Source organism: Pseudonaja textilis, chromosome Z (genome assembly GCF_049901715.1).
Source record: "Pseudonaja textilis isolate UNSWEBS1 chromosome Z, rPseTex1.2, whole genome shotgun sequence".
Taxonomy (NCBI): Eukaryota; Metazoa; Chordata; class Lepidosauria; order Squamata; family Elapidae; genus Pseudonaja; species Pseudonaja textilis.
In genome coordinates, this window is record NC_142008.1 from 51,076,789 (window position 1) to 51,089,530 (window position 12,742).

Sequence of the window (12,742 nt, forward strand, 5' to 3'; positions counted from 1 at the left end):
ATCTTTGTAAGATAAGTGTTGGAATGTACTTCTGGTTTTTTGCACTGCTGCTTCATATTCCCCACCCCACCCCCCATCTACAGCAATTCTAAAACAAGCATAGAAATGCTTTACAAGTTGTCACAGGAAAATTTTTATTTTGTCAACCTTCAAAATGAATATAGTATTTAGAAAGCATATTCATTGTAGTCAAAACTATGAAGTGATCCCCCCCTTAAAATCACTACCTGAAAAATAAGTCACTATATACACAGAAAATGAATTTTATATAGTATGTTACAGTAATTTGTTATTTCTTAAAATACCCTCACCTTCAACAGAAGAACTAATTCTAATTTTATAGTAGCATACTTATACAGATACTTATCTTGGTGACAACACAATATACTTTATTGAACTTTTTTTCTACTGACAAATATGTATGCACAGCATATACAAGGACTCAATCTTTATGGCACAAGAATGTATAGGGAAAAATTATCACAGGGCTGGTAATCCTCACTGCTTGGTAAAATTGGATCCATGCTAAAAATTTTGTATATTCCAAGCCTAAATGCATGGAGATAATTAAAAACATTTTTGGATCAAGTAGTATTGCCAGCAGCTAATAAAAAAGTTGATAAATATTAACAAAGGAAAGCACTTTTTTCCTTTGTGTCCTATAAAGCATAGTTTTCTAGCAATAGGTATGTCACATACACTAAAATGAAACCAAGTATTTATTTACATTTATGTTCTATTTTAAAAAGTCACCTATGAAAACACCAGCAAGTGCAATTATTACTATTTACTATAGTTCAGTACGAAATTTATAACCTTTTGTTTAAATCTTAAGATGTGGGTATTCGATTTTACACTTGCTTAAATAAAAAGTATTCTCATTATTTAAAAAAAGTACACAGAATTCTATCCTAACAATAAAACAGAAATTGCTATAAAATGCAACAATAAAAAGCAGGATTAAATGTGTTAATAATTTTGATCTTTCAAGGCCAGAGCAATCAGCCTAGAGTAGCCTTTACCTATCTTGATCTAGAATTTTAGAGTGGCATAAAATATTAAGTTTATTTTTTTGCATCAATTAAAACCATTGTTTAAATAGCTGTATGCATTCTTTACTTGACACCTGAATCTCTATGGTATTAAACTGGATTTTCCAAACAATAGAATAATTTTAGAAGCAAAGTTATATAGAGCTAATATTTTCTATGAATATTTACAGAATATTCTATTCTATTGACTATTATGATGTTTCTGATAAAAATTGCAAAAAATGTGCACAAACTTAAAACAGTTTAGAAAGATTTTCATGCAAAAGAGAACAAAATATTCAATGTGTAAAAGAATTACAACATTTAAAAGAAAAAAAACTTTTGACTGTAAATGAAAAAAAAAACTTTTTAATGGAACTATTATACAGGAACAATAACCTATGGATTCAAGAGGAAAGGGGAAATACGGTCAGAATAAATAGAAATTATATCAATTCATTCTCTGGCTACTATGCCTATAATTACAATTAGTCTTTTTTTTAAAAAAATCTCATAATATAGTGAAGTATTTTATACATCATCTTAATAGAATAACTTTAGGCCTATCCCTTTCATTTTTCATTATTTAACATTCAATTTATTTCCATACAGTTACATGCAAGTATAGAGAGCTTTAAGACAAAAGAAATGTGAACACAATAGACCTTTCTTTACACTATAACATTGTGCAACAAAATAAGTGTGTACAAATATTGAAATTGCTCTACTCCTTTAAAGAAGTTGTTTCCATGAACTCTCGAACTTTCAGGATGATTTTCCTGTTGCCTGGGACCAAATGAGTCATGGTGACAGGATCAAGGTTTTTAAAATATGCTTTTTGACAATGTTTCCAGAAATGCATTCCATGCATTATGCAAATGCATTCCATGCATGGGAAGACATTAAACAATGCTGCAACCCAGCTGTGTCCAACTATAGATATTTACATATGCTGTTTGCCTTAAACCATGCTCCCCCATTGCTGAATCATGCAAATAATTGTTGTTATATGCAGTCTATTAAAAATGACCCCCCCAGAACAAAAGCCTTTGTAGCTGCACTCATGACTGACACTCCTAAGAATTGCAAATTGAATTTTAAAGAAAGCCTAGTGAAGTGCCTTTTCTTTTTCATAAAATCCAGTTCTACATTATTCTTAGAATAATGAAGAAGTAAGAAACTGAAGTAGTTAGAAAATGTGCCCACACATGTGCATGCATACACAATCATGCATACAAGTACATGCACACAGAGAATGTATTTGCCATGCATTGTGGTCTATCTAGACAGCTGTCAGAGCAAAACAAACTGATCTAAACTGTAATATTGGACCTTGAGGAGAGAGAGGAAAGGCTATTACCCTGCAGGCTTCTTTGGATTGTCAATGTGTCAAATGAGCCAGCCTGGATAGGACCAGCTCCTTTACATTAACTCCAGTCTGCAGCAGTGTTTCTTAGGCAGAAAGAGACAGGCACTTACCTTTCTGTAACAGCAACAAAAGGAGAAACCATTCTGTCACCTGCCTTGGGAAACGCCTCTATAAAGAAAATGGAAAGAGTGAAAGAGTCAGTTAGAGGTGCTCCAGATGTAGTCAGCACTCTTTTTCAGGCATGGAGTGCAGTACCAGCATGTCACCATCATATTGCTCTAGTATATATACCACACACACCCCGCACAGCAGGCTCATTGTAGCTAGGAGGCGCTTAAATTAGAAAATCACAGCCAGAGGAAATAAACAGGAACCACAGCCATTCCGTCAATCCCAGCAGCCATCAAATCTGGGAAAATACACTACACATCTGTCTCATGCACTCGCTTTAGAGTGCCAACTCCAGTTACTTACCCCATCTGCATTATTAATAGAAGTTAATTGCTCCATTATAACAAGGAGAAGCCTTTCCCTTTCCTATAAAACAGAAATTCAGATCTACCACCACATCTCCCTTTAATTACACAGCAGCAATACTTGGTTCTTCTCCTGACAGTGAAGTCACATTTTTCTGCCTTGCATACCCATTTCTAGCATCTCAGCCTTCCATATGGTCCTCTGATAAGCAATTTGCAGCAAACAAGTGTAATATAGGAAAAAAGTGAAGAGGGACATCCTACTGAAGGGTTATTTTCAAATACGTAAAATATTTGATTGGGTTTGCACAATCCCATTTTAGTCTGTAGCACTAAATTATTATTTACTTAGAGAATCTACACTTAAAATAATTAGTGCCATGCATGGGTTTGTTGGATGTTACCTAAATGAAAAAGAAATTAGTACTTTTTAAGGCAGAAATTGGAAATTATTTATTTTATTTGTTTGTCAAACAAGGTAAGAGGTATAGGAATGAACATAAACAAGAATGAAGGAAGTAAATAAAGATAAATGGGGACAGTAAGACAGGGATGGTAGACATGTTGGTGCACTTATGTATGCCCCCTTTAAGGACTTCTTAAGAATGGGGTGAGAAAGTTTGAGATTGAAGCTGTAGAGGGTTGAGGCTGTAATAATGGAGTTCGGTAGATCACCAGGCATTGACCACTCTGTTGCTGAAGTCGTATTTTCTGCAATCGAGTTTGCAGTGGTTTACCTTGAGTTTGTATCAATTGTTTGCCCATGTATTATTGTGGTTGAAACTGACAGGCAAAATGTCATTGACAGGCAAAATGTTGTAGCAAACAATTTTATGTGCTGTGCTTAGATCAGACCTCAGGCGGTGCAGTTCCAGATTGTCCAAGCCCAAAATTTCTACCCTGGAAACATAGGGAATTCTACTCTTCTTGAGAAACACCTCTGAACCCACTTAATCATGTTAATGTCTGATATACAGTGTGGGTTCCAGGTAGATGAGCTATATTCAAGGATTGTCTGGCAAAGGGTTTGTATGCCCTAGTTGGCAATTCAATGTTATCGGAGAAGCAGCTTCACAAAATAAGGTTAACAACTCTTAATGCCTTTTTGGCAATGCTGTTACAGTGAACTCTGGGACTTAGATTGTTTGAGATGAGTACTCCTAGGTTCTTGACAGGGTGAGGGTCATCTACAAGATCGTTTCTGTCCAACTTGTATTTGGTGTTCTGATTTTTTTTATTATAAAATTTTATTGGTTTTTAAAACAAACAAACAAAACATAAAAACATCAAATCATCTTCCATATATGTACATACAGTGTGCCAGCTGGTTTACAAATTGTTTTGTGCTTTCATTTCATAGTCTTCAATTATAATTACATTGTATATAATCTCATATTTTCAATCAATATATTAAATACATTAATATCATTATTAATCAATCATTTGACTATACTTTTATTCATTCATGCTTTCCAAAATGATCATATTTTACTTAATTTGTTTTATAACAATTCGTATCATCGTCCCTGATCTATCCTAGAATCATTTTGTAGATATAATTAGAAAAGAATATACCTTTATATTTTTTTTCTAAAAGTCTACATATTTCATTACTGTATTTTATTGTCTAAACATTGATAGAATAGATCCCAAATTTTATAAAATTGTTTATCTTGTTCTCTAATTTCAAATGTCAATCTACTCATCTCAGCACATTCCAATATTTCTTAATGATTTCCTCCTGTGATGGTATTTTCTCATTTTTCCAGTTTTTAGCAAATACAATCCTAGCCGCTGTTAATACATTTACAATCAGGTATTTCAAGTCTTTATTATATATTTCAGGTAAAATTCCCAATAAAAATATCTCTGGTTTCAAATCTATATGCTTTTTTGTCATTTTTTCCAACCATGTGTGGATTTTAGTCCAGTATTTTTTAGCATCCGCACAAGTCCACCACATATGGTAATATGAGCCAGGTATCTGATGACATTTCCAACACTTTTCGGATTTATTCTTGAATATTCTTGCTATTCTTGTCGGGGGGAAATGCCACCTGTAAAACATCTTATACGAATTTTCTTTATATGCTGTTGACATTGTCATTTTATAATTTTGAGACCACAATTTTTGCCATTTCTCTAAATCAATCCCATATCCAAAATTCTTCCCCCAAGCAATCATAGTTTCTTTAACTTGTTCTTCTTCTAGTTTAATTTCTAATAAATATCCATACAATTTTTAATCACCTTTTCATCAGTACCTGTCAAAATCGTATCTAAGTCAGTCAGTTTCTCATAGAAACCTTCTGTTTTAGAATCTTCATCATACCTTGAAGGTATTTGCGCATATGAAAACCAATTCATCTTTATATCTTGTTCCTCTAGTTTTTAAGTTCACCCTTTTCATTCAATAGATTTAAGTTCACCCTTTTCATTCAATATTTCACCATATCTAACTGTTTGTTCCTTTTTGTATATTATAGGATAAGAAAATGCTTCAATAGTCAATAGCCAGACTGGAATTTTCAAATAACATTGTCTTTTAATCTTCTCCCTTATTTGGTGTTCTGATTTTTATTGCCAATGTGTAGGACAGAGCATTTATTAGTTGAAACTTGGACTTGTCAATTACGCGACAGTCATGGTCGCTTTGTAGGGCAGCAGCATTGTCAGCGGTATTAAATAATTTTATATCATTGACAAAGAGGACACAGGTGCTTTTAATATGATTGCATATATCATTGATGTGAAGCAGAAAGAGTGTGGGTCCTAAAATACTGCCTTAGGGGACACGCTGTTAACTGGTGCTAGATTTGATAGGGCCCTCCCTATTTTGACTATTTGTTGCCTGTTTGACAGGAATGCAGCTATTCATTTGTGCAGGGATCCAGAGATGCCGTAAGAGCTTAGTTTCAACAGTAGTTTGTCGCGCACCATTGAATCAAAGGCTTTGCATAAATCTATGTAAATTGTTTCTATTCTTTTATCTGGTCAAGATTTGTGGTCCAAATGTTTCTGCAGTATAGGAGTTGCAGATTACAGGACAATTTTTTTCTGAAACCAAACTGCAGGTTGTTTTTTTCTAAGTGGAAGGTGATGGATTGGTTTATAATTGATTCTGTGACTTTACAGTGAGATTGGTCTATAATTTTCTACTAGACTAGGGTCTCCCTTTTTAAAAATAGGTATGACCATGGTTAATGACCATAAGTCGGGCAAGGATGTGGTTTTGAAAGATACCTCATAGATTGTGCATAGAGGTTCAGCTAGGACAGTGGCAAGCTTTTTCAAAAAGTACGCACATAATCCATCAAAATAAGTAACTATGATAATGCAGTGGACTAACAAAGAAAAGTAACTGGTTATAAGGAAAATATTTTTTTTTTCAAAAATATTAAAATAAAAACTTTGAAATTGATTTACCAGTTTATTTCTGAAAATAACTGTCTTAGCAATTCTTAAATTTTCCAGGATGACATGTTTCTTACAGTTACGGGTAAATACATTGCTGCTACATTTTGAATAGCAAATAAGGCTAGTAAGCAAAAGCACCTGCATTACCTGTCTTTTGGAACAAAGACCATTTTGTTCTTCCATTATTTGGTTCTGAAGCCACACCCTTCTGTTCATACAAAGCAGAGGCTCTTTTCAATGCTGCCATTCCCCACTCCCATCATTAGCAAAGAACATTTCACAGCAATATTGAAATAGTAACATCACACACATCCAGGAAAGGCAGAAGGCTGCAGATAAAATTATATGCAAGGGCAATGGGTAAGCATGTTAGGGTGTCATTGCTTATATTCATATTTACAGAAGCTTGTGGCACTTGTAACCCACAACCAAATCCTGTATATGCAAACATCTGTACTGAAATGGCTTAAACACATGCTGAACCCAGGCACATTAATTTTCTGAATATTGATAGGTCTTCTTTAGAGTCATAATTAATCCCATTCAAGTTTACTTAGTCATAGGATGGATGCTTTTCTAAAACAACTTCAGGAACCATTTGAGCCAATATATGGATTAGTCAAACATAATGTATAAACTTCATTATAATTAAGCATAAAAGATATAACTTGTCTACAGCAAGGCTACCTTTATTCAGTCAGGGAAGGCTATGATTTGCTTACTTGTGGTTGGCTGAAAATCACAAATAGCCAGTTCACATATATGAACCGATCTTAAAAGATAAGAACAAGCCTTGTCCATACAGCTAGTTCTTGACATACATAGTACAGGAGCTTGTCCATTACGTTTATAAAACTGATCGATCACATGACTGACTCAATTTTACCTTTTTGTGATGGTTGTTAAGTGACTCAACATGGTTGTTAAGCAAATCTGCAAGTTTATTAAGTGAACACCAAAATCATTAAGAGATCCAACAGTTTACAGCAGGTGTAATTTTTGCCAAAGACTGGTTAAGTGATGTAAAATTGTAAAATGTGGGCACATTATGGCAGGATGCTGCAAATGATTGTAAATGTGGCTTTGTTGTTGAGCATTCAAAGTTTGATCACATAACTCTGGAAGAGATCTGACACTTAGAACTTAAAATTCAGCTAATCCTTTTTCATAACCAAGAATGGAATAAAAATATCTCTGATTCAACTGTATTTTTAAACAGACTGTTGAGATCCTTATAACTTTAATTCAATAACTGTACAAAGGTCAAATGAAAAGAAGAAAACTGTCTCCTACATTTTCTTCCCAATTCATATTATGTTTTCATAACAATTTCAATTACCAAGAAGAATGAAGTACTTTTACAGTACTCTTAGAGTGGAGTATGGGAGAGCAGTCGAACAATTAATATTCTTTTTCAAAGCTGCATAATTTTCATCCACTACAATATGTCAGCTGAATTGTTGACATATAGAATGCTCGAAGCCTCACTATAGAAATTTTAGTCATTTGAAATTACCCTGTTTCTCAGAAAATAAAGCCGGGCCTTATTTTCTTTTGACCCCCGGGGCACTTTGTACCACTGCCGCTTCCTCTGCTTTCCCTTCTGCCCTCGTCACAGCTTATGCCATGTTCGGACTGCTGACATTGGTCAAGATGCAGAGGCCAGAGTTCGTGCTGGACATTGCAGCGTGGCAGTAGTGGAGAAGTGGCCCTTCCAGTGGGTGGAGGAATGGTTCAAGTGCATTCCTCCACCAGCAGTGTTTCAGCAGCTTCTTGCTGCTTCCTTTGGGGTTAATACTTTGGGAGAATCCTCTGGTAAGCTTGGCAGGGAAAGAAGGAGGGAGAGAGAGAGAGAGAGAGGGAAGAGCATTCTTGGAATTTGCCAGGAGAAATCCAGGAGGTGGATTTCCATCCTATTTCTGCCCTTCAAGGAGATGAAGTGCATTTAAGGGGAGTGCATTTAAGGGGGTGCTACCCTCCCTCCCCCCTTCTTTCCCTGCCAAGCATCCCAGAGGATTCTCCCATGGGGTGGGGAGAAAGCTGCCCAGCCAGTCTGTATTCTTAGGAAACTGAGGGAATGAGAGTAAAGAAAACTTAAAGAGGGAGAAAGGTCCACGGAGGGGGTTTTGGGTGGCTGGAGCAAGAGGAGAGTGCCCAACCATAAAGGGGACGAGACCATGACCCAAAGCTCTGGGGCGGGAAGCAAAATGAGGCATGGGGGTGGGGGAGAGAAACGATGGCATCACCCTCCCACCGCTGCTTCCACCCACCGAAGCCTGAATGACTCACCGACTTGCAGGACATTGTCGACGCAGCTGCCGTCAAGCAAAGTGATGCCCCTGTGGGAGGGCAGGCAGTTCTCGTCAGCAGGGGGTCTGTCCTGCCACTGCTGCCACTGTTGTTGGAGATGGCGCTGGTGCGAGAGGCACCAGTGTTGACAGGAACCGTGGAAGCTATGGAGGTGGCACCCCCTCCTGAGAAATAGCTGAAATGCTGCTGGCAGAGGAAGGTGCTTGAACTGTTCCTCCACCCACTAGAAGGGCCACTTCTCTGCTACTGCCATGCCATGATGTCCAGCACTGACTATGGCCTCTGCATCTTGCCCAAGGGCAGCGGTCAAAACATGGCATAAGCCACGGTGAGGGCAGAAGGGAAAGCAGCGGCAGCAGAGGAAGCAGCAGCAACACAAAGTACCTGTCGCTGTCTGCTGTCCCGGCCTGTAGCCAGCACCATATCTGAGTCTCCAGCAAAGGCGCTTGGCAGGGATAGGGAACCCTCCGCAATCTGCCATGATCGGCCATTAGGAGCAGCTGGTGATGAAGCGTGGCTGCCCACAGGCCACTCCTAATGGCAAATCCCCCTGCCCTTCCCCCATTTCGCATGTTTTAAATATGGCTAAATTTTTTTGGGGGGTCTTAATTTCACCTCATGCCTACAAAACATGCCGGGCCTTCCTATTGTGGGGGGGGGGGTTATTGTTGAAGAAACATCCACCAAAGTTCCTTCTTTTGGCTTGTAATTGTTCAGGTTAGAACATATTTATGTTACTGCATTCAAAACAACACTTAAAACCACACACAGAAAAAAATACAGTATTAAGTAGAACTACCATGTACTACAGTTATTAAGTAATATGGTAAGCAGTCTCAAATAATGGCTAAGTTTCAGAAATCCTGGGAATTATAATTTGGCAACATCTGGAAGCTGCAGGTAGAGCACTCCTGCCTGATAAATATGGAAGACTACTATCTAAATACAAGATGCATTTTTGTTCATTTTTGTAATTTTCAGTACTTTTTTAACAGTTTTATATAAGCAAATTTAATTTGCTAACTGTTAGTTTTATGAAGGTGGGACACATGATAAAAAATTTAGCACTGCAAACTGGGTATTATCATCAGCTTCTTTCAAGGATTGGAATGGAAAATACACAGAAACTAAAACAGATCAGATGGTGAGCTGGAAACATAAGCACTATTGCCAGTATATTGCACATGATAGTGGCTGCAGAGAAACAGCGGCTATCTCAGATAACACAAGATAGGAAATGAAACAGTGACGGCAATCTCCCCCTACTATATTCTCACTAACAGAGATGATTCTCACTAACAGAGATAAAATGATAGAAGGTTCTCACTAACAGAGATGAAATGATAGAAAGTGTTGAAGCTACAGGAACCTTGGGGGCAAGTTGCCAACTTCAAAAGCCAATACAAAAAGTTACACCACCAGATAAAGACTGAATGCACCAATTATCATATTAAACAAGAGGAAAACCTTCTACACACCAATTCCACCCGCGCTTTCTACAATTTTGTAAACAACAAACTAAAAGACTCAAGGTCCATCCCACCCCTGAAAGGACCTAATGGTAAAGACTGCAATGATGACACTATTAAAGCCAATCTCTTTAACACATTATTTGGCTCAGTATTTGTAAACAGCAATGGATCATGCCCAGTATTTCCTAGTCGAACCACAGACAACTACAATGATCTAATACATATCGATTTTACAGTAGACAATGTTGAAAAAGCACTACGCAATCTAAAACCATCTCTAACTATTGGACCGGACGGAATATGTGCCTACTTCTTAAAAAAGCTACCCACCGCCATAGGCGAACCTCTAAGCATAATCTTTGAAAAATCTTTCAGGACCAGCTCCTTGCCAAAACTATGGTCACAAGCCATGGTCATCCCCATCTTCAAAAAGGGAGACCCCAGCCTAGTTGAAAATTACAGACCAATCTCTTTATGCTGCATCACCTGTAAAGTCATGGAATCAATTATTAACCAATCCATTATCTTCCATTTAGAGACAAACAACCTACTCTCTAATAAACAATTTGGTTTCAGAAAAAAACTATCCAGCAATCGGCAACTCTTACACTGCAAAAACATACGGATTACACAACTCGATCAGGGCAAAGCAATAGACGCAATCTACATAGACTTCTGTAAAGACTTTGATTCAGTGGTATACGACAAGCTACTCCTAAAACTAAAATCTTATGGTATCTCTGGACACCTGCATAACTGGATAGAAGCATTCCTGTCAAACAGACAACAAATGGTCAAAATTGGGAGCGTCCTATCAAATTCTGTACCTGTCAGCAGTGATGTCCGCCAAGGCAGTGTTCTAGGACCAACTCTCTTCATACTCTACAGAAATGACCTCTGTGATCATATTAAGAGCAACTGTGTTCTCTTCGCTGATGATGTAAAGCTATTCAACACCACCGACAATACTGCTACCCTTCAAAAAGACCTTGACAATGTATCAGAATGGTCAAACAAATGGAAACTGCAAATCTTAACAAATAAATGCTCTGTCTTACATATTGGCAAAATATATATATATCAGAAAATAAAATACAGGCTGAATAGTGAAGACCTTGTTGATGATCCAAACTGTGTCAAGGACCTTGGAGTACTCATCTCAAATGATCTAAGTGCTACAGCCCACTGTAACTACACAGCCAAAAAGGCTGTGTTAACGTAATCCTGCATAGCTTTTTCTCTGGTAATATCGCACTACTAACTAGAGCATATAAAACATTTGATAGACCAATATTTGAATACAGCTCATCAATCTGGAACCCACATTACGTATCTGATATTAATACAGTTGAGAAAGTCCAGAAATATTTTACAAGAAGAGTTCTCCACTCCTCTACTCGTTGCAGAACGCCATATGCCACCAGACTTGAAATTCTAGACCTAGAAAACCTAGAACTATGCCGCCTTCAGTTCGATCTAAGTATAGTACATAAAATTATATATTGCAATGTCCTACCTGTCAATGAATACTTCAGCTTCAACCATAACAATACAAGAGTATACAATAGATACAAACTCCAAGTAGACCGCACCAAACTTGATTGCAGGAAATACAACTTCAGCAACAGAGTGGTCAATGTCTGGAATATTCTACCTGACTCTGTGGTTTCTTCCCCAAAAACTTTAACCTTAGACTGTCTACTATTGACCTCACCCCTTTCCTAAGAGGTCTGTAGGGGGCGTGCATAAGCATACCAGCATGCCTACCTGTCAGATCCATGTATCTGTCATCTATTCAGTGGAAGAACAAAAGGGGGGGAAGGCTGATAAAGAAATCCTTTCTTCATGTAACCTGAATATACACTGCTCAAAAAAATAAAGGGAACACAAAAATAAGATATCCTAGATCTGAATGAATGAAATATTCTTATTAAATACGTTGTTAATTACATAGTTGAATGTGCTGACAACAAAATCACACAAAAATGATCAATGGAAATCAAATTTAGCAACCCATGGAGGTCTGGATTTGGAGTTACAGTCAAAATTAAAGTGGAAAAAAAACACTACAGGCTGATCCAACTTTGATGTAACGTCCTTAAAACAAGTCAAAATGAGGCTCAGTAGTGTGTGTGGCCTCCATGTGCCTGGGCATGCTCCTGATGAGGTGACAGATGGTCTCCTGAGGGATCTCCTCCCACACCTGGACTAAAGCATCCCCCACTCCTGGACAGTCTGTGATGCAATGTGGCATTGGTGGATGGAGTGAGACATGATGTCCCAGATGTGCTCAATTGGATTCAGGTCTGGGGAATGGGTGGGCCAGTCCACATACACTCCAACCACATGAAGCCTAGCATTGTCTTGCATTAGGAGGAACCCAGGGCCAACTGCACCAGCATATGGTCCCACAAGGGGTCTGAGGATCTCATCTCGGTACCTAATGGCAGTCAGGCTACCTCTGGCGAGCACATGGAGGGCTGTGCAGCCCCCTAAAGAAATGCCACACCACACCATTACTGACCCACTGCCAAACCAGTCATGCTAGAGGATGTTGCAGGCAGCAGAACATTCTCCACAGCATCTCCAGGCCCTGTCATGTCTGTCACGTGTGCTCAGTGTGAACCTGCTTTCATCTGTGAAGAGCACAGGGCGCCAGTGGCGAAT